This window comes from Bufo bufo, chromosome 7, assembly GCF_905171765.1.
Source record: "Bufo bufo chromosome 7, aBufBuf1.1, whole genome shotgun sequence".
NCBI lineage: Eukaryota > Metazoa > Chordata > Amphibia > Anura > Bufonidae > Bufo > Bufo bufo.
In genome coordinates this window covers 202,875,663-202,899,855 of record NC_053395.1, presented here as the reverse complement: position 1 = coordinate 202,899,855, position 24,193 = coordinate 202,875,663, and the positions used below count along the sequence as shown (strand labels likewise).

At 43.7% G+C, this 24,193-nt stretch overlaps 1 long non-coding RNA gene across 1 annotated transcript; it reads left to right on the top strand.

Moving 5' to 3' along the window:
• Positions 1-19,365: 19,365 nt before the first annotated feature.
• Positions 19,366-23,929, top strand: LOC121008881. Its single transcript, XR_005780631.1, has 3 exons — positions 19,366-19,405; positions 22,433-22,435; positions 23,801-23,929. It is a non-coding gene; the product is annotated as an uncharacterized LOC121008881 (long non-coding RNA).
• The last annotated feature ends 264 nt before the right edge of the window (positions 23,930-24,193 follow it).

Here is a 24,193-nt window from a genome sequence, read left to right as displayed (position 1 = left end):
CCAATTTTTTCATTTTCCCTTGCCCGTCCCCTCGGTCGAATTCGGGTTTGATTCAGTGCCTAAAAAAATTGGGGATTCGATCTGAATCTCTGAATCTGAGAATAGATTCACTAATCTCTAATATATAATCTCTTTATGTATCTCTAATATATATATATATATATATACACACACAGTGGATATAAAAAGTCTACACACCCCTGTTAAAATGTCAGGTTTCTGTGATGTAAATTTTTCCACCTTTAATGTGACCTATAAACTGTACAACTCAATTGAAAAATAAACTAAAATATTTTAGGTGGAGGGAAGAAAACTAAAAAAATGTGGTTGCATAAGTGTGCACACCCTCTTATAACTGGGGATGTAGCTGTGTTCAGAATTAAGCAATCACATTCAAAATCATGTTAAATAGGAGTCAGCTTACACCGGCCATCATTTAAAGTGCCTCTGATTAACCCCAAATAAAGTTCAGCTGCTCTAGTTGGTATTTCCTGAAATTTTCTTAGTCGCATCCCACAGCAAAAGCCATGGTCCACAGAGAGAGCTTCCAAATCATCAGAGGGATCTCATTGTTAAAAGGTATCAGTCAGGCGAAGGGTACAAAAGAATTTCCAAGGAATTAGATATACCATGGAACACAGTGAGGACAGTCATCATCAAGTGGATAAAATATGGCACAACAGTGACATTACCAAGAACTGGACGTCCCTCCAAAATTGATGAAAAGACGAGAAGAAAACTGGTCTGGGAGGCTATCAAGAGGCCTACAGCAACATTAAAGGAGCTGCAGGAATATCTTCAAGTACTGGCTGTGTGGTACATGTGACAACAATCTCCCGTATTCTTCATATGTCTGGGCTATGGGGTAGAGTGGCAAGACGAAAGCCTTTTCTTACGAAGAAAAACATCAAAGCCAGGCTACATTTTGCAAAAACACATCTGAAGTCTCCAAAAAGCATGTGGGAAAAGGTGTTATGGTCTGATGAAACCAAGGTTGAACTTCTTGGCCATAATTCCAAAAGATATGTTTGGAGACACTGCACATCACCAAAAGAACACCATACCAACAGTGAAGCATGGTGGTGGCAGCATCATGCTTTGGGGCTGTTTTTCTTCAGCTGGAAATGGGGCCTTAGTTAAGCTAGAAGGAATTATGAACAGTTCCAAATACCAGTCAATATTGGCACAAAACCTTCAGGCTTCTGCTAGAAAGCTGAACATGAAGAGGAACTTCATCTTTCAGCATGACAACGACCCAAAGCATGCATCCAAATCAACAAAGGAATGGCTTCACCAGAAGAAGATTAAAGTTTTGGAATGGTCCAGCCAGAGCCCAGACCTGAATCCAATTGAAAATCTGTGGGGTGATCTGAAGAGGGTTGTGCACAGGAGATGCCCTCGCAATCTGGCAGATTTGCAGTGTTTTTGCAAAGTAGAGTGGGCAAATCTTGCCAAGTCAAAATGTGCCATGCTGATAGACTCATACCCAAAAAGACTGAATGCTGTGATAAAATCAAAAGGTGCTTCAACAAAGTATTAGTTTAAAGGTGTGCACACTTATGCAACCATATTATTTTATTTTTATATTTTTTCTTCCCTCTACCTAAAAGATTTCAGTTTGTTTTGCAATTGAGTTGTACAGTTTATAGGTCACATTAAAAGTGGAAAAAGTTCTGAAATTATTTATATTTGTGAGATTTTTTTTACATCACAGAAACCTGACATTTTAACAGGGGTGTGTAGACTTTTTATATCCACTATATACACTGCTCAAAAAAATAAAGGGAACACAAAAGTAACACATCCTAGATCTGAATTAATTAAATATTCTTCTGAAATACTTTGTTCTTTACATAGTTGAATGTGCTGACAACAACATCACACAAAAATTTAAACCCATGGAGGTCTGGATTTGGAGTCACACTCAAAATTAAAGTGGAAAAACACACTACAGGCTGATCCAACTTTGATGTAAGTTCCTTAAAACAAGTCAAAATGAGGCTCAGTAGTGTGTGTGGCCTCCACGTGCCTGTATGACCTTCCTACAATGCCTGTGCATGCTCCTGATGAGGTGGCTGACGGTCTCCTGAGGGATCTCCTCCCAGACCTGGACTAAAGCATCTGCCAACTCTTGGACAGTCTGTGGTGCAACGTGACGTTGGTGGATAGAGCGAGAAGTGATGTCCCAGATGTGCTCAATTGGATTCAGGTCTGGGGAACGGGCGGTCCAGTCCATAGCATCAATGCCTTCATCTTGCAGGAACTGCTGACACACTCCAGCCACATGAGGTCTAGCATTGTCTTGCATTAGGAGGAACCCATGGCCAACCGCACCAGCATATTGTCTCACAAGGGGTCTGAGGATCTCATCTCGGTACCTAATGGCAGTCAGGCTACCTCTGGCAAGCACATGGAGGGCTGTGCGGTCCTCCAAAGAAATGCCACCCCACACCATTACTGACCCAATGCCAAACCGGTCATGCTGGAGGATGTTGCAGGCAGCAGAACGTTCTCCACGGCGTCTCCAGACTCTGTCACGTCTGTCACATGTGCTCAGTGTGAACCTGCTTTCATCTGTGAAGAGCACAGGGCGCCAGTGGCGAATTTGCCAATCTTGGTATTCTCTGGCAAATGCCAAACGTCCTGCACGGTGTTGGGTTGTAAGCCCAACCCCCACCTGTGGACGGCGGGGCCTCACATCACCCTCATGGAGTCTGTTTCTGACTGTTTGAGCAGACACATGCACATTTGTGGCCTGCTGGAGGTCATTTTGCAGGGCTCTGGCAGTGCTCCTCCTGTTCCTCTTTGCACAAAGGCGGAGGTAGCGGTCCTGCTGCTGGGTTGTTGCCCTCCTACGGCCTCCTCCACGTCTCCTGATGTACTGGCCTGTCTCCTGGTAGCGCCTCCATGCTCTGGACACTACGCTGACAGACACAGCAAACCTTCTTGCCACAGCTCGCATTGATGTGCCATCCTGGATAAGCTGCACTACCTGAGCCACTTGTGTGGGTTGTAGACTCCGTCTCATGCTACCACTAGAGTGAAAGCACTGCCAGCATTCAAAAGTGATCAAAACATCAGCCAGGAAGCATATGAACTGAGAAGTGGTCTGTGGTGACCATCTGCAGAACCACTCCTTTATTGGGGGTGTTTTGCTAATTGCCTATAATTTCCACCTGTTGTCTATCCCATTTGCACAACAGCATGTGAAATTGATTGTCACTCAGTGTTACTTCCTAAGTGGACAGTTTGATTTCACAGAAGTGTGATTGACTTGGAGTTACATTGTGTTGTTTAAGTGTTCCCTTTATTTTTTTGAGCAGTGTATATATATATATATATATATATATATATATAATACTACATTTTTACTTGTAATATAAAATCCTGATAAAGAGACTCTTTGAAATATTCTTTGAGGCAGAGTTCAGCATTTTACATCTTGTCCGCTGTCGGTTCAGGCAATAAGACTTGCTATTCAGGCAATATTTCCAAAATTTGACAACATAGCCTGAACCAAAAGGATGTGCAGATTGAATGTGGTGCTGACAGCAATTCTAAAAATAATGACTTTATGACTTAGCTCGGTCTTTGGGGAACAAGATCATCAGACAGTCCCATGGCCCTTAAATGCTTAACAAGTCAACAATAACATTTTAAAATCAATGTGGACCCTGACAGGAAGCCAATGAACAGACATGAGAGTGGGTCTGAAGAGATGTGATTCTCGGGAAACCTTTAAGTAGCTGCCTATCTGTCCATTGAACGAGCTGCAGTTTGTAGAACATCTCAGAACAGAATATAATCTATAAAATTCTCAGGGTGGTGAGCAATTCAAACATTATTCATACTGTAAAATGCATAATAAAGTATACTCCATCATATTCTGAAATAGTAGACACACATCCAAATGCTTAATGATTCGCACTACAACATATTAATCAAGATAGACGAGTGTAATACTTCAGTCAGTCATCATAGTAATTACATGGAAGGCAATGCATACGTTTCTAAAATACTTTAAAATTAGGCTCATTTTGCCCATAACAGATCATCTACAGTATGTCCGACTTCTTCTATGATTAAAGTTCAATGCTACTATAAGAAGAATATTTTTTTCTTCAATTTTTAAAAAAAATATAATTAAGGTTGCATTTATATTTATTATTATTATGATTATTATTATTATACTTATTGTTATTATTATCCCTATTATTTTAAATGCAAATGGACATTTTTCACTGTCATGTGAATGAGCCCTAAGGGTTAACATACATGACACGTAATGGGCCTCACACGACTGTTCTCAGAACCAGTTAAAGTCTATGGATGGGACTATTTACATGGCCACTTTTTAATAGTCAGTTAATGGTGGGCGTCAAAAAACAGACCCCATCGAACTCAATAGGCCTGTCTTTAAAAGCTATTTAGATAGGAGTGCACCCATGTAACAGCCATTAAAAACCGGTGCACTTTGTAAATAAAGGGTGTTTCAGGGCTTAAAATAAAAAAAATAAAAAACTACTCACCTTATCCACTTGCACATAAGGGAACACTTGCTTCGCACTGGAGGCAGCAGGACCGGACATAATGTGACATCACAACACTAAAAGTGTCAGGTCCTGGTGCCTCCAGTACAGAGCGCGTGTTCCCTTGAGTCCATGTGGATGAGGTGAGTATTTTTTTTTTCCTTTTATGTTCTATGAGGATCTATTGAGACTTCCGGGAGGGCCATGATATATACTAGTGCACTATGTGGAAGCATTATAAATACTGGTGCAGAATAACAAGGCATTATAAATACTGGTGCACTATGTGGGGGGCATTATATATACTGGGGTGAAATGTGGAGGCCATTATAAATACTGAGGCACTATGCCGTGGCATTATAAATACTGGTGTACTGTGGAAGGAAATTTTATATACTGTTGCATTATGTGGTGGCCATTATATATGCTGGGGCACAAGGTGGAGACCATTATAAATACTGAGGCACTAAGGAGGGGCATTATAAATACTGGTGCCCTATGTGGGGGCTAGAGATGAGTGAATTTTTCAAAAATTTGACTCGGCCAGTTCGCCAAATTTTTTGAAAAATTTGGTTTGATCCGAATTTGTGGCGAATCGCTTTAATTCCTTAAGGGTTGGGCTCATTTTCACCTTAAGGACCAGGCCATTTTTTGCAAATCTGACCAGTGTCACTTTATGTGGTGATAACTTTAAAACGCTTTGACTTATGCAGGCCATTCTGAGATTGTTTTTTTCGTCACATTTTGTACTTCATGACACTGGTAAAATGGAGTAAAAAAAAATCATTTTTATTTATAAAAAAATACCAAATTTGCCCAAAATTTTAAAAAATTAGCAAATTTCCAAGTTTCAATTTCTCTACTTCTATAATACATAGTAATACCTACAAAAATAGTTATTACTTTACATTCCCCATATGTCTACCTCATGTTTGGATAATTTTGGGAATGACATTTTATTTTTTGGGGATGTTACAAGGCTTAGAAGTTTAGAAGCAAATCTAATTTAGAAATTTTCAAAAACCCACTTTTCAAGGACCAGTTCAGGTCTGAAGTCACTTTGTGAGGCTTATATAATAGAAACAACCCAAAAATTACCCCATTCTCAAAACTACACCACTCAAGGTATTCAAAACTGATTTTACAAACTATGTTAACCCTTTAGGTGCTCCACAAGAATTAATGGAAAAAAGATATACAATTTAAAAATTTCACTTTTATGGCAGATTTTCCATTTTAATATTTTTTTTTCCAGTTAAAAGCAAGGGTTAACAGCCACACAAAACTCAATATTTATGGCTCTGATTCTGTAGTTTACAGAAACACCCCATATGTGGTCGTAAACCGCTGTACGGGCACATGGCAGGGCACAGAAGGAAAGGAATGCCATAAGGTTTTTGGAAGGCAGATTTTGCTGGACTGTTTTTTTTACACCATGTCTCATTTCAAGCCCCCTTGATGCACCCCTAGAGTAGAAACTCCAAAAAAGTGACCCCATTCTAGAAACTACACCCCTCAAGGTATTCAAAACTGATTTTACAAACTTTGTTAACCCTTTAGGTGTTCCACAAGAATTAATGGAAAATAGAGATACAATTTCAAAATTTCACTTTTTTGGCAGATTTTCCATTTTAATAATTTTTTTCCAGTTACAAAGCAAGTGTTAACAGCCAAACAAAACTTAATATTTATGGCTCTGATTCTGTAGTTTACAGAAACACCCCATATGTGGTCGTAAACCGCTGTACGGGCACATGGCAGGGCGCACAAGGAAAGGAATGCCATACGGTTTTTGGAAGGCAAATTTTGCTGGACTGTTTTTTTGACACCATGTCCCATTTGAAGCCCACCTGATGCACCCCTAGAGTAGACACTCCAAAAAAGTGATCCCATTTTTGAAACTACGGGATAAGGTGACAGTTTTGTTGGTACTATTTTAGGGTACATATGATTTTTGGTTGCTCTATATTACACTTTTTGTGAGGCAAGGTAACAAGAAATAGCTGTTTTGGCACAGTTTTTATTTTTTGTTATTTACAACATTCATCTGACAGGTTAGATCATGTGGCATTTTTTTATATACCAGGTTGTCACGGACGCGGCGATATCTAATATGTATACTTTTTTATGTAAGTTTTACACAATGATTTCTTTTTTGAAACAAAAAAAATCATGTTTTAGTGTTTCCATAGTCTGAGAACCATAATGTGATGTGATATTTTTATAGAGCAAGTTATTATGGACGCTGCGATACCTAATATGTATACTTTTTATTTTATTTATGTATGTTTTACACAATGATTTCATTTTTGAAGCAAAACAAATCATGTTTTAGAGTTTCCATAGTCTGAGAGCCATAATTTTTTCAGTTTTTGTGTGATTATCTTGGGTAGGGTAGGATTTTTGTGGGATGAGATGACGGTTTGATTGGCACTATTTTGGGGTGCATATGACTTTTTGATCGCTTGCTATTACACTTTTTGTGATGTAAGGTGACAATTTTTTTTTTATTTAGCACAGTTTTTATTTTTTATTTTTTACGGTGTTCATCTGAGGGGTTAGTTCATGTGATATTTTTATAGAGCCGGTCGATACGGATGCGGCGATACCTAATATGTATACTTTTTTTTTATTTATGTAAGTTTTACACAATAATATCATTTTAAAAAAAATAAATAAATCATGTTTTAGTGTCTCCATATTCTGAGAGCCATAGTTTTTTCAGTTTTTGGGCGATTATCTTATGTCGGGTCTCATTTTCTGCGGGATGAGATGACGGTTTGATTGGCACTATTTTGGGGTGCATATGACTTTTAAATCGCTTGCTATTACACTTTTTGTGATGTAAGGTGACAAAAAAAAAATTATTTTGCAGTTTCCCCCCTATTTTTTACCAATTTTTTTTTCACTTTATTTGGGGAAAATGACGTTTTTGTTTATTTTTACTTGAAACTTTTAATTTGTTGGGGGGAAAACTTTTATTTTTTCAACTTTTTTTTTTCACTTTATTTTTTGTCCCACTTTGGGACTTCAACTTTTGGGGGTCTAATCCTTTACAATGCATTCCAATACTTCTGTATTGGAATGCATTGGCTGTATGAGTAATACAGTGAGTATTACTCATACAGTTTCCTGCCTGTGAGATCCAGGGGGCTGGATCTCATAGGCTCTTTACCGGAAGGCAGCGCAGATGCCTCAGGAAGGCATCGCGCTGCCTTCAATGCCATCGGGTCCCCCCTACAGCTCCACGGGGACCCGATGGCACCGCCGACTGCAACCGCCGCCGCATGTAAAAGCCGCAAACCGCAGGTCTGAATTGATCGCGATTGATCCCTCCCGTGCATTTAGCTAAGGTGCCTGCTCAATGATTTGAGCAGGCACCTTGTTCCGATCACCGCCCACCGGGCGGCGGTGATCGGAAATACACATGACGTACCGGTACGTCATGTGTCCTTAAGTACCGGGACAACATGCCGTACCGGTACGTCATGTGTCCGGAAGAGGTTAAAAAACGGCTATTTCCTGGCTGCAGAGAGCCTTTATAGCGATGTAGAACACTGTGCCCTGCAGTAACACACATAGGGAGTCTGCTGTGGTAGTTAAATAATATTGTGAGTGCATTTCCAAGTCTAATTCTGTCCGTAAAAGGGATACCTGTCATCCAGTCGCGGAGTTTGTTCGGTCCCGCATTCTCAGAATCCAGTCGGACCTGAAATCTGTAGTCTCCAGAACTGACGTACTAGATCAGTTCAAAACCTTGCTCCTAGGAACGGATTTTTTGTGTGACGCTTCCACACAGCCCCAGAAGTTGGCTCTCTCTTCCGCCAGTCGGCGGCCCCTATGGCTGCGTCCCTGGGTTGCCGATAACGCCTCCAAATTTAATCTGTGTGGCTTACCATATGAACCAGGAAGACTCTTTGGTTCAGAATTGGATAAGTTAATGGAGAACCTTACAGATAAAAAGGGGAAGTCCCTAACCCAACAATCTTTTCGGGGCCGGAGTAGGCCCAGAAGTTCAAGAACCCAGGGCCCCTCCAGGTCTCAGAGACGTCAAGAGTCGTCCAGACGCAGACAGGGTCGCGGTCGTGTAAAGGACTGTAAAGCGGATCTATGACTCTCCCGCTTATCCTCCCCCATCCCCTCCAGATCGTCTTTGCGATGCTAAGAATTTCAGTTCCCCTCCGTTTGGAGGTCGTCTAAGTTTATTTCAGAAAGCCTGGCTGCAAAATATTCCGGACCAGTGGGTCCTAGAAATAATTATTTTTGGGTACAAAATAGATCCCGGGAGAAGTTTGTTTTAACCAAAACTCTAAACCAGACCAAACAGTCTATCTTAGAGGATTCAGTCCTCCTTTATGTACAAAAAAGGGCCCTAGAGGAAGTTTCTCCTCACGAACAAGGGCTGGGAGTATATTCCCCCTTTTTCCTCTAGTCAAGAAGCCGTCGGACGATTGGCGCATGATCATAGACCTGCATTACCTAAATCGGTTTATAAGACCAAAGCGCTTCAGAATGGAGACCATTCGATCAGTTATCAGCATCCTAAACCCCGGCGATCTAATGATCACTTTAGATCTGAAGTCATGCTTACCTTCATATCCCCATTCATTTTAAGAGTTGCGGTCTCCATAAGAGGGCTGGTAAAACATTACCAGTTTGCTGTGCTGCCTTTTGGCATCTCCTCCGCTCCCCACACTTTCACAAAAGTTGTGGCTCCAGTTGTCGCCCAACTCAGGCTTCAAGGGCTAGAGATCGTGCCATACCTAGACGACTGGCTTCTAAAAGCCGCCACTCTAGACGTTCTTTTATCTCATCTTCAGCTGGCTCTTCAGTCTCTCCAGTGCTTGGGCTGGCTCATAATTTGGGGAAAATCGGAGATCGTTCCATCTACTTCCAGGATGTTCCTGGGTTTTATTGTGGACTCCGAACAGATCACTCTTTCCCTTTCTCCAGAGAGGAAGGATCGAGTGATAAGAGCCGTGCAGTTCCTCATGGCACCTCGGCGGGTGTCCATCAGAACTCTCATGAAGATGTTAGGCCACATGTCAGCATCTGTGGAAGCAGTTCCTTGGCACCTACGTCCACTTCAGGAAGAAGTGTAAGTAGTCTAGAATCGCAACCCCAAAGGGTTGGACAAGACGCACTCCCTGTCTATCGAAGTCCGTTCCTCCCTCAGGTGGTGGAGGAACCTATCAGATGGGAGGTCCCTGATTCAACCCCGTTGGATCACGTTGACCACAGACGCCTACCTTCTAGGTTGGGGAGCCCATCTGAAGGAGAATCCAGTACAAGGTACCTGGAGTCTGCAGGAGAGGCTTCTCTATACCAATCTGAGAGAATGGAGAGCAGTTCGTCTCGCTCTCTACCACTTTGCTCCTCTTATCCTTCGAAAGACAGTAAGAGTCCGCCCCGGACAATACGACGGTAGTCGCTTACATCAACAGACAGGGAGGCACAAGATCTCAACCTCTCCTCCAGGAAGTTGGTCTAATTCTTGCTTGGGCAGAAACCAGTCTATCCCACCTTTCAGCTGTTCACATCAGATATTATCTCAACGTAGTTGCAGATCGGCTGAGTCGGGGTCTGCCAATTCCAGGCGAATGGTCATTGAACAGAGACGTTTTCACCCAGATCACTCTCCAGTGGGGTGCTCTAGAGATCAACTTGATGGCGGCCCACTTGAATGCCAAGGTGGACAGATTCTGCTCCCTCCACAAGGAGGACAATCCTCTGGCAATAGACGCACTGTCCATAACATGGAGGTTCAGGCTGGCTTATATATTCCCTCCAATTTCCATGATACCAAGGGTATTGACGAAAATCAAGCAAGACCAGACCCCGGTCATTGCGATAATACCATTCTGGCCGAAGAGGTCTTGGTTCACCCAGCTCATGAACATGAGTCAGGGCACATATTGGAGACTTCCCCTAACGCAGGACCTAGTGTATCAGGACACAGGTCCCTGCCTAGATCTGAGGAAACTCAATCTGACAGCCTGGAAATTGACAGGTTTATACTAGAAGCTAGATGACTTTCTGCGGAGGTCTTGAGAACCATTTCACACTCCAGGGCGGAGTCTACAAACAAAGCTTACTCAAGGATAAACAATATCTTACTTCAGTGGTGTGCTGATAAAGAGGTTGCACCCTGAGATCCTCCTCTTTCAGCTATTCTACAGTTTCTGCAGGACGGCCTGGACAAGGGTCTAAGCCCATCAAAGCTCAGAGTTCATAACAGTGTACCAGAACTTTAGCTCAAGACCCCCTACTCAGGAGGTTCATCAAAAGAGCTGAAAGATTTAAACCTAGAATCCTGAGACCTATGCCTGAATGGGATTTATCTGTGGTTCTGAAGGGGTTATCCACTCCCCCCTTTGAGCCCTTGGAAAATGTGGACCTTAGATTTTTATCTTTGAAGGTCACATTTCTACTGGCCATAACTTTGGCCAAGAGGATTGGAGAACTTCAGGCCTTGGCGGTCGCTGAGCCTTATACCCTCTTCCTCCAGTACAGAGTTCTGTTGAGGTTTCTACCAACCTTCGTCCCCAAGGTACCATCATTTAGAAATACTAATCAGACCATCACCTTACCGGTTTTATGTCCCTCTCCCTCATCTCCGGAGGAAGAAGCCCTCCATTCCTTGGACATTTCAAGAAATTTCAGAATCTACCTGAACAGAACTGCGGACTTCAGAAAATCCAAACACCTCCTGCTGTCCTTGTCGGGGAAAAACAAAGGTCTAAAGGGCTCTAAACCCTTTTTGAGTAGATAGGTAAAAGAGGCAATCCATGAAGCTTTTCTAGCTCAGGGGTTGGCTCCTCCATTCTTTGTCACTGCCCACTCTACAAGGGCAGTATCTACTTCGTACGCGGTTTGGTTCCGCTAGAACAAATCTGTGCTGCAGCCTCTTGGAGCTCTCACAGCACCTTTATAAAGCATTACCTCCTAGATTCTAGGCGCTCTGAGGGAGTGGCATTTGGACATACCATTCTCAGTGCCTCCCTCTCATAAAAAAAATAAAAATTAATAAGAGAACGGGGAACCCTCCAAATTTGTCTGTTGCTCCTTGCTAGGTCCCCACTTGTGCTGCTGGTTAGGACGTAAGGGAAGCGTTAATTTTCCACCCTATTTTTGTTTTGTGTACTTGCTGATAAAGCACTGGTTTAATGGCGGGCGTCCCTTTATAGGGGAAGGGTTAATAGTTTATTTATCTTGGTGGTAATTTTGATCAATAAAAAATCCACCTGTCCTACCAGTTTCACAGGGGAAAACTCCCCACTTGTGCTGCTGTTAGGACTAAGGGAAAACAAATTTACGTTAAAATTAATGCTTTCCTAGCACTGTCCCTAGCACCTGCTGACGGCTTTCCCTGCACTAAGGACACTGGAAAATGGCAGAATCCAAGATGGCTGAGGCTATTTATAGGGCTGTGACATCACAGGGCTGGCTGGCTGCTGATTGGTTGCATGCATGGCATTATAGGTGACCCTGCCTTCCCAGAGTTCCTTGCTCCATGTCCTCACACGTGCAACAGCCATTTTAGGAAAAAAATGTGTTTCGTTACCACGAAGTGTGAGCAAATTCGGATTCGGTGCAAATCAAATTTTTCCTGAAATTTTGATCGAATTCCACTTCATCAACTTCGATTCGCTCATCTCTAGTGGGGTCCATTGGGTGTCTAGGGGGCACTATGGTGAACATTATGCATTATGCATTAAAAAAAAGCAAATGCAAATGGCCTTAAAATTAATAGATGACCATAAAATGGATGTACACTGAGATGCAAAATGTCCCTGAAAAACGGACAGTGTTTCCATTTTTCATATATTTTTTTTCAATGTCATGTGAATATAACTAAAGTGATGGCATACCCTGGCTATACCCCTTCAATTCAATATCTACAGGACTCAAGTGGGACCACTCACCTGACTGTAGGTTTCAGACTGTCCCTTCCTAACACACAGTATACTGTATACCAGGGGCAGACTGACCGGTCGGGCACTTCGGACATGGTCCGAGGGCCCGGCCGGGATGGGGGCCCGCCGCAGAATAACAATGTGGTAATGGTAGCAGGGCCCGTTGCACTCACTGTATTCTATCGCACCAGGCCCCGCTCACTGTAATACTAATTTTCATATGTGAACAAGAAGATAAATCCTCTGTGATCCTCTCCCTCTCTGTACTCACAAACTCAGTAACAGCCTGGCAGGCCGGGCAGCAGCGCAACTCACTGACGTCACGCGCCTGCTCCGCCTGCTTCATTCATAAAGTGGGAGGAGCAGGCCCCGCTGCTATTACAACACCAGATGCCGGCCCCCAGACCCTGTATTGGGGGTTATTCACTCACAGGGACACTGTTATGGGGGGATCTGTGGATGACACATATATAGCATAAGGTGCTATATATGTGTCACCCACAGTGCCATCCACAGAGCCCCCACAACAGTGCCATCCACAGAGCCCCCACGACAGTGCCATCCACAGAGCCCCCATGACAGTGCCATCCACAGAGCCCCCACGACAGTGCCATCCACAGAGCCCCCACGACAGTGCCATCCACAGAGCCCCCACAACAGTGCCATCCACAGAGCCCCCACGACAGTGCCATCCACAGACCACCATTAGTTCAAAACCCACCAAAAGCACACCTTTTGGTTCAAAATATTTTTTAATTTGGCTATTCCCCACCCCTCTTGTAATTGTTCCACTACTTGTGGGCTGTGCGGGCATGAGTTCAGTCAGTTCGGTGCGCAATCCCGTCCTGCAGCGCCTGATCCCGCGAGACCCGCTGCTGTAGGTCACGGGTCTCGCGCCGAAGTGACTGAACTTATGCCCACGTAGCCCGCAAGTAGCAGATCAGTGGAACAAGTACAAGGTGGAGGGGACTGCTTCTAACAGAGGCTCACTAATGGACGCTGAGATTAGATCACCCCATACGAAAGCATTGAACCAAAGGTCTGTTTTAATCCAGTAAGCCCTCAGGTGGCTGCCAGCCACTAGAGGCTGACTTATTGCTGGAACGCAAACAATGCAGTTTCTCTAGAACATTGCAGCTCGATTTGCAAAAGGGACACTGTACCCCAACCACATCAATGAGATGAAGTGGTCTGGGTGCCTTTTGTGTCACTTTAACTTTGAAATCTTATTAATAAGGGTTTCTACCACCTCGTTTTGAGAAATTTAGCTGTCAGACACTAGCGATCCGCTAGTGTCTGCTCTACCAAACAATGCTATAATAATAGCTTTTTGTGCATCCGTTTCCATAAAAAACTAACTTTTATCGATATGCTAATGAGCCTCCAGGTGCTAGGCGGGCGTCTTTTCAGCACCTAGAGGCTCGGTCTACTCACACAAAATGCCGCCCAGCGCGTCCCTCCAGCCCGCCCATCTCCTCTGGAATGCGATCCTCCCTCTGAGTCAGCGGACGAATTCTCGCGCATGCGCTGTGCGCGTCTGTCTTCGGTTCAGTTAATGTCTGACCGCTTTCTGCACAGACATCTCCACTGCGCCTGCGCCGATGACGTCATAGTGCTCCGAGGAACAGATGCAGTGGAGATGTCTGTGCAGGGAGCGGTCAGACATTGCCCGCGCCGAAGACAGACGCGCACGGCGCATGCGCGAGAATTCGTCCGCTGACTCAGAGGGAGGATCACATTCCAGAGGAGATGGGCGGGCTGGAGGGATGCGCTGGCCGGCATTTTGTGAAGGTAGACCGAGCCTCTAGGTGCTGAAAAGACGCCCGCATAGCACCTAGAGGCTCATTAGCATATCGATAAAAGTTAGTTTTTTATGGAAACGGCTGCACAAAAAGCTATTATAATAGCATTGTTTGGTAGAGCAGACACTAGCGGATCGCTAGTGTCTGACAGCTAAATTTCTCAAAACGAGGTGGTAGAAACCCTTTAAAGATTGTGTAGGGTGTGGCTGGAGGCGGGGCATGGAGGCGGGACAAGGGTGGGGCTTGCAGCAGAACATGGGTGGGGCCTGTAAGGGGGCCCTTGATTTATTTTGCCCGGGGGCCCTGAGGGTTCTCAGTCCGCCCCTGCTGTATACTGTACATTAAATTTAGCTTTCGTATTATCCTTGCCTTTCCACACTGTCCAATTTAAAATTACAGTCCACTTTAATGTAGTAGTGAGTACAGGAACCTTTACTTGATAAAAAATTATGGAATTGACAAACATTGAAAACAAAAAATGTTTCAAAAATAAACCACAAACATCCAATCAGGTGGATACTGTAACATGTGCAAGTACTGCAACACATCTCTCATAAATTGAACCATAGACACACCATTAAGACCTGATCCAGATGGCCATGCTGTAAGTTGAACTCAACTTGAGCCCCAAGCCGCATAGTGCCATGCTCCTGTACACTGTAGACTTTGCTGGAACGATTTAATCGCCAGAGACAAAATTGCTGTGAAATCAAAAGATTGAAAACCTAGCAAGTAGATATGCTGGGGCAAAGTCTAAGCGGGGGCAAAGTCTAAGCTGCTTGATTGACTGCAGCGATTTTGTAGAGATTTTTAAGCTACTCAAGGTTTTCCTTATGGAAAGTGATTTTACAGTGACTTTTTGTAGGGTGATGAACAGTCAAGGCATGGTCATGGTCCTAGCCTTAAAAAATATAATATATCTGATGATAGAAGCTCATATCCCATGTATGAGGAATTTATGGAATAGCTACAAAATATGTCAGAAATGTCTGATTGGTGTATAGGGGATAGGGGAATTCATTTACGGATGGGTGCAGGTCCCAGAAGTGGAACCAACATCTATCAGACATGTGCAGCATATCCTGTGGATATGCCTCAAAGGGGTTGTCCAAGTTATATATTTTTTTGTTCTTTGTATGTTTCTAACTAAACAAATGTAAGGGGTTTTCACATTACTTACTTCATCTACAGTGGCCCCGTTCTTATAGTTAGCCGAGTGTCACATGACCTGTGATATCAGCTTTTTCCCCTGGTCTGATGATGTTCCGTGCACAAGCCTGAGGGAGTAGGAGAAGCAGGTCTGCCTCTGTGCATAGAGTGTCACTGTGGGCTGTGCTGGCTGGAACAATGAGCCACACCCCCTGCATTGCCTGATCTGCTGGCCACACCCACTGCACTCCCTATCTGCTGGCCACACCCCCTGCATTGCTGATCTACTGTCCTGAGTCTCCCCTCCCACTGGAATCTGCAGCAAGGTTTAACCCCTTCTACCATCAGCAGTCCAGAGTCAGGGCTGGAGGCTCTGCCTCAGGTACTGAGCAGCTGCAGAGTCTCATCTTCTCCAGGCAGTAAGGAGATAAATGCCATGCACAGGATTTTCCCTTCCCCCTCATCCTGCAAACACAGAGGAGTTCTCACCTCTGTACTCTTCTGCTGGCTGTGAAGAAATGTCTGCAGAGCATTGCACAAGAACAGGTAGGGGGAAGATCATGTGTGTATCAGCAATGTCATTGTACTGACTTGTAGTCCCACACATACAACATAAGTATCCCAGCAGTCAGACTGCAGACAGGGCAGCAATTTTATTCACTCCCTTTGCAAAGCAGGGGGAGGGGAAAGGCAGTCTTGGTTGACACTCATAAATATTCATGAGGAAAACCTCAGAGATTGTTGTTACATGCCCCCACAGCTCTGCATCTGCATGTCAACAAAGGGCCAGAACAGAACTAGGAAAATAAGTAAATGTATTTTTTTTTCTTAGCTTACTTAGCTTATGTATATATTGCTGGCCATCATATTTACAGTGTTCCCCTTTAATAAAGAAAATAATGAATCCTGTTCATCAGTTATGCACATTTAGCATCCATTTGAGCCATTTCCGTCAGAGATCCATTATTTCAGATAGAAAAAAGTCCTGCATGCATCAGAAGAATGGAAAAACAACAGCGATGTGAACTCCCCCTAAAAAGTGATGAAAACATCATAAGAACCCTACTTGTCCTGCAAAAAAACAAGGCCTCGTATGGCTCTGTCGATAAAAAAATAATATTATGGGTCTTTGAAATGATTTTATAATATTCCCTGTTTTCATTATACAAAACCTAATAACATTAAAGAGCATCTATTGGCAGAATCAACCCAATTAAACAAGGCATGCTGTCTGGTAGGGTTAACTCTGCTTATTTCAACAATACCTTATTAATTCTACATAATATGATATGCAAATTAGGCTCCTTGAGAATGAGGGACTGGCTCAAGCCCTTGGAGCACCAGGTCATCAACAACCTGCTGCTGAAGTCACTCCCCCTCCTCTTTCATTGTCAGGTCCAGACATCTCACCTGTCCCTGTCAATCTTGAACCTGCAGAGGATTTTTTGAACCTAAGTTGCACAGATAACGACTGCACTGGCTCCCTTTAACCCCTTAAGGACCGGGCTCATTTTCACCTTAAGGACCAGGCCATTTTTTGCAAATCTGACCAGTGTCACTTTATGTGTGAATAACTTTAATACACTTTTACTTATCCAGGCCATTCTGAGATACCTCCAAAAATAGTTATTAATTTACATTCCCCATATGTCTACTTCATGTTTGTATCATTTTGGTAATGCCATTTTATTTTTTGGGGACATTACAAGGCTTAGAAGTTTAGAAGCAAATCTTAAAATGTTTCAGAAATTTTCCAAAACCCACTTTTTAAGGACCAGTTCAGGTCTGAAGTCACTTTGTGCGGCTTACATAATAGAAACCACCCAAAAATGACCCCATTTTGGAAACGACACCCCTTAAGGTATTCAAAACTTTTAAAACTTTGCTAACCCTTTAGGTGTTCCACAAAAGTTATTGGCAAATCGATATGAAATGTCAGAATTTAAATTTTTTGCCAAATTTTCCATTTTAATCCATTTTTTCCAGTAACAAAGCAAGGGTTAACAGCCAAACAAAACTCAATATTTATGGCCCTGATTCTGTAGTTTATAGAAACACCCCATATGTGGTAGTTAACTACTGTACGGGCACACGGCAGGGCGCAGAAGGAAAGGAACACCATTTGGTTTCTGGAAGGCAGATTTGGCTGGACTGGTTTATTTACAACATGTCCCATTTGAAGCCCCCCTGATGCACCCCTAGAGTAGAAACTCTAAAAAAGTGACCCATTTTGGAAAGTACGGGATAAGGTGGCAGTTTTGTTGGGACTATTTTTAGGGTACATATGATTTTTGGTTGCTTTATATTACATTTTTGTGTGGCAAGGTTACAAAAAATTAAAATTCTGAAATTTCATGTCCATTTGCCAATAACTCTTGTAGAACACCTAAAGGTTAAACAAAGTTAGTATAATCAGTTTTGAATACCTTGAGGGGTGTAGTTTCCTAGATGGGGTCACTTTTATGGAGTTTCTACACTAGGGGTGCATCAGGGGGAGTCTTCAAATGGGACATGGTGTTAAAAAAAAACAGTCCAGCAAAATCTGCCTTCCAAAAACCATATGGCGCTCCTTTTCTTCTGTGCCTTGCCGTTTGGCCATACAGCATTTTACGAACACATATGGGGTTTTTCTGAGAACTACAGAATCAAGGCAATAAATATAGAGTTTTGTTTGACTGTTAACCCTTGCTTTGTTAACGGGAAACAAATTTGGCAAAAAAAAAGCTGTTTTGGCACCGTTTCTTTTTATTTTTTTGACTGTGTTCATTTGAGGGGTTAGGTCATGTGTTATTTTTATAGAGCAGATACTTACGGACGCATCAATACCTAATATGTCTACTTTTTTAAATTTATTTAGGTTTTACACTATAATATCCTTTTTTAAACAAAAAAAAAACAACATTTTAGTATCTCCATAGTCTTAGAGTTAGTTTTTATTTTTTTTTAGCCGATTGTCTTAGGTAGGTGCTCATTTATTGCGGGATGAGAGGATGGTTTTATTGGCACTATTTTGGGGTGCATATGACTTTTTGATTGCTTGCTATTACACTTTTTCTGTTGTAAAGTGACAAAAAAAAGCTATTTTTTTGTCACCTTACATCACATAAAGTCAAAAAGCCATTTTTTACACCATTTTTATTTTATCTTTTTGACTGTGTTCATCTGAGGGGTTAGGTCATGAGAGCCATAGTGTTTTTGTTTTTGTTTTTTTTCTGGGCGATTGTCTGTGCCAAATAGAATTAAAATAGGGGAAGGGGATTATAAATTTAGTACTCCATGGAAGTGTGGTACTCCCTGAAGCAACCGTCAATGCAGACGTCTGGATGATCGTGGCACGTGTGGGGACCATACCTGGAAAGTGTTGGCCAGGGACGATCCGGGCACCTTCAGTTCCTGAGGTACTCCGGCCTGCTCTTTCCCAGTCAGAAAAGATCAGGGCCTTGAGGACTGCCTCATAGCACTGCAGGAATTTCCCTGTGTTGCCAGCGCTCCGGGACAGCACAAAAGAGTTGTACAAAGCAACATGTACCAAGTAGACTGCAACTTTTTTGTACCATGCTCGGGTTTTGCGCATGGTGTTATATGGCTTGAGGACTTGATCAGAGAGATCAATTCCTCCCATATACCGATTGTAGTCGACAATACAATCTGGCTTGAGGACCGTTGCCGCGGTACCTCGCACAGGGACAGGGGTGATTCCGTTACCATGAATTGTGGACAGTACAAGGACATCCCTCTTGTCCTTGTATCTGATCAGCAAAAGGTTTCCACTGATAAGGGCACGGGTCTCACCCCTGGGGATAGGTACCTGTAGAGGGTGGGTAGGGAGGCACCTGATTTTTCCGCACGGTCCCACAAGTGGACATGGATCTAGCGGCGAGGGACCGGAACAAGGGGATACTAGTATAAAAGTTATCCACGTACAGGTGGTAACCCTTATCTAGCAGTGGGTGCATAAGGTCCCACACAAGTTTCCCACTAACACCCAGAGTGGGGGGACATTCTGGGGGTTGAATACGGGAATCTAGCCCCTCGTACACACAACTTGTAAGTGTACCGGAGAGGGAGAGGGGTCTGCCTTTATGTAAAGTCCTGTCTAAAGCCCACACTCCGTGAAGATATAAGTGAGGGACATGAACATGTGGAGTCACTGTGGGTATAGATACATGGAGCTAAAAACAACAATAAATTACTAATAGGAGTTTACTATAAACCGCCTAATATACCAGAGTCCACAGAAAATCTACTACTAAACGAGATAGACAAGGCGGCAAATCATAATGAGGTGGTTATTATGGGGGACTTCAACTACCCAGATATAGACTGGGAAACTGAAACTTGTATATCTCATAAAGGAAACAGATTCTTGGCAATAACCAAAGACAATTATCTCTCCCAACTGGTTCAGGACCCGACTAGAGGGACGGCCATACTGGACTTAGTATTAACCAATAGACCTGACAGAACAACAGACATGCAGGTTGGGGGACACCTGGGAAATAGTGACCATAAAGTAATAACCTTCCAATTATCATTCAAAAGAGCGTTTCTACAGGGAGGAACAAAAATACCAAACTTCAAAAAAGCAAAATTTAGCCAACTAAGCGAGGCCATAGGCCTAACTAAATGGGATAAAGTCCTCACAAATAAAAATACAGCCACAAAATGAACGGCGTTCCGCCACCTTTTGACATCGCAGCCTGCCATGCTCCAGCATCACAGGCTGCGATGTATCAGCGGGGAGGGACTGGGAGGAGGAGCTGGGGGCCGGTGCGTTCACTGTGCTCCGGCGCCCTGCTCCAGTACAGTTATAGAATGTGTAAAATTAATAATGATTCTATTCATGAGGCCCTCTCTGTAGTAGAACATTCAATATATCCATCCTACTCACAGGGCTGTTATCGTAATCCAGGCCGGCCGGGCAGACGAGCTGCAGCGTCACTGACTGACGTCACGTGCCTGCCCGGCCTACTTTATGAATGAAGCAGGCGGCGCAGGCACGTGACGTCAGTCAGTGACGCTGCCGCTCGTCTGCCCGGCAGGCCTGGATTACGATAACAGCCCTGTGAGTAGGATGGATATATTGAATGTTCTACTACAGAGGGGGCCTCATGAATAGAATCATTATTAATTTTACACATTTTATAACTGTACTGGAGCGGCAATGGGGGGGGAGTCTGTGGATAGCACTGTTATGGGGTGGGGGGGTCTGTGGATGGCACTGTTATGGGGTGGGGGGGTCTGTGGATGGCACTGTTATGGGGTGGGGAGGCTGTGGATGGCACTGTTAAGGGGGGGGTCTGTGGATGGCACTGTTATGGGGTGGGGGGGTGTCTGTGGATGGCACTGTTATGGGGTGGGGGGGTCTGTGGATGGCACTGTTAAGGGGTGGGGGGGTCTGTGGATGGCACTGTTATGGGGTGGGGGGGTCTGTGGATGGCACTGTTATGGGGTGGGGGGGTCTGTGGATGGCACTGTTATAGGGTGGGGGGTCTGTGGATTGCACTGTTATAGGGTGGGGGGGGTCTGTGGATGGCACTGTTATGGGGTGGGGGGGTGTCTGTGGATGGCACTGTTATGGGGTGGGGGGGTCTGTGGATGGCACTGTTATGGGGTGGGGGGGTCTGTGGATGGCACTGTTAAGGGGGGTCTGTGGATGGCACTGTTATGGGGTGGGGGGGTCTGTGGATGGCACTGTTATGGGGTGGGGGGGTCTGTGGATAGCATGGTTAAGGGGGGGGTCTGTGGATGACACTGTTAAGGGGGGGTCTGTGGATGGCACTGTTATGGGGTGGGGGGGTCTGTGGATGGCACTGTTATGGGGTGGGGGGTCTGTGGATTGCACTGTTATAGGATGGGGGGGTCTGTGGATGGCACTGTTATGGGGTGGGGGGGTCTGTGGATTGCACTGTTATAGAATGGGGGATCTGTGGATGCCATCCCCAGATCCCCCATTAACAGTGCCATCCCCAGATCCCCCATTAACAGTGCCATCCCCATCTGGGGGATTTCTTTGCTGGGCTGGACTTTTATAGTCCCCCCAAATTTTACTTGCATCCCTGTTCTCTAAAGGGGCGGTTTTAGGGGGCGGTCCTAGGGGTGGGTAGGGGCGTGGCCAGGGGAGTGGGGCTGAGTTCCACCACCTTTTCTCTGAGAAAAAAAGCCCTGTTTAAAAGCATCCTAAAAGCTCATTGTGAGAGGTACATACCGTATGGGAATAAAAGGTTAAGGAACAAAAAGAAACCAATGTGGATAAACAGAACTGTAAAGAAAGCAATAAATGACAAAAAGAAAGCATATAAAACACTAAAACAGGAGGGTAGCACAGAAGCACTGAAAAACTATAAGGAAAAAAATAGAACATGTAAAAAACAAATAAAAGCGGCCAAACTAGAGACCGAGAGATTAATTGCCAAAGAGAGTAAAACTAACCCTAAAATGTTCTTCAATTATATAAATGTTAAAAAGTATAAATCTGAAGGTGTTGGTCCTTTAAAGAGTAATGAGGGGGGATTCGCAGAGAGCGACGAGGAGAAAGCAAAGCTGTTAAATATTTTTTTCTCCAATGTATTCACTGAGGAAAATAAACTGTCAGATGAAATGCTGAATGTTGAAATAAATTCCCCATTAAAAGTGTCCTGTCTGACTGACCCAGGAAGAAGTGCAACAGCGACTTAAAAAGATCAAAATAGACAAATCGCCAGGACCGGATGGCATACACCCCCGTATCCTAAGGGAATTAAGTAATGTCATAGCCAGACCCTTATTTCTGATATTTGCGGACTCTATACTGACAGGGAATGTCCCACAGGATTGGCGCATGGCAAATGTGGTGCCAATATTCAAAAAGGGTCCAAAAACAGAGCCTGGAAACTATAGGCCGGTAAGTTTAACATCTGTTGTGGGTAAACTGTTTGAAGGTTTTCTGAGAGATGCTATCTTAGAGCATCTTAACGGAAATAAGTAAATAACGCCATATCAGCATGGCTTCGTGAGGGATCGGTCATGTCAAACTAATTTAATCAGTTTCTATGAGGAAGTAAGTTCTAGACTTGACAGCGGCGAATCAATGGATGTTGTGTATCTGGACTTTTCCAAAGCATTTGACACTGTACCACATAAAAGGTTAGTATATAAAATGAGAATGCTCGGACTGGGAGAAAACGTCTGTAAGTGGGTAAGTAACTGGCTCAATGATAGAAAACAGAGGGTGGTTATTAACGGTACACACTCAGATTAGGTCACTGTCACTAGTGGAGTACCTCAGGGGTCAGTATTGGGCCCTATTCTCTTCAATATATTTATTAATGATCTTGTAGAAGGCTTGCATAGTAAAATATCAATTTTCGCAGATGACACTAAACTGTGTAAAGTAATTAACACTGAAGAGGACAGTATACTACTACAGAGGGATCTGGATAGATTGCTGGCTTGGGCAGATAAGTGGCAGATGAGGTTAACACTGACAAATGTAAAGTTATGCACATGGGAAGGAATAATGCAAGTCACCCGTACATACTAAATGGTAAAACACTCGGTAACACTGACATGGAAAAGGATCTAGGAATTTTAATAAACAGCAAACTAAGCTGCAAAAAACAGTGTCAGGCAGCTGCTGCCAAGGCCAATAACATAATGGGTTGCATCAAAAGGGGCATAGATGCCCGTGATGAGAACATATTCCTACTACTTTACAAATCATTAGTCAGACCACACATGGAGTACAGTTCTGGGCTCCAGTGAACAAGGCAGACATAGCAGAGCTGGAGAGGGTCCAGAGGAGGGCAACTAAAGTAATAACTGGAATGGGGGGACTACAGGACCCTGAAAGATTATTAAGTTATTAAAATTAGGGTTATTCACGTTAGAAAAAAGACGACTGAGGGGAGATCTAATTACTATGTATAAATATATCAGGGGTCAGTACAGAGATCTATCCCATCATCTATTTATCCCCAGGACTGTGACTGTGACGAGGGGACATCCTCTGCATCTGGAGGAAAGAAGGTTTGTACACAAACATAGAAAAGGATTCTTTACGGTAAGAGCAGTGAGACTATGGAGCTCTCTGCCTGAGGAGGTGGTGATGGTGAGTACAATAATGGAATTCAAGAGGGGCCTGGATGTATTTCTGAAGTGTAATAATATTACAGGATATAGCTACTAAAGAGGGGTCGTTGATCCAGGGAGTTATTCTGATTGCCTGATTGGAGTCGGGAAGGAATTTTTTATTCCCCTAAAGTGAGGAAAATTGGCTTCTACCTCACAGGGTTTTTTTGCTTTCCTCTGGATCAACTTGCAGGATAACAGGCCGAACTGGATGGACAAATGTCTTTTTTCGGCCTTATGTACTATGTTACTATGTTACTATGTTACTATGTTACCCTGAGCTGCTCTCACAAAGTTTGTACAGCTTCACGCCATACTTCGCCCGCTTAGAGGGAACATACTGGCGGAAAATTAGTCTACCCTTGAAAGCAATAATAAACTCATCAACAGCGAGCTCCCTTCCAGGTACATAGGCCTCCAAAAAATTTGCCCCAAAGTGATTGATGACCGGCCTGATTTTGTACAGGCGGTCATAGGCAGGATCACCTCGGGGGGGACATGCTGCATTATCTGCATAATGCAGCCATTTCCGAATGGCCTCAAAACGGGAACGTGTCATGGCCATACAGTAGAGTGGGGTCTGGTAGAGGACGTCCCCACTCCATTATTGCCTGACACTGTTTTTTTTTACTAGGCCCATGTGCAGCACGAGGCCCCAAAACGTCCTCATCTCGGCTGCACTGACCAG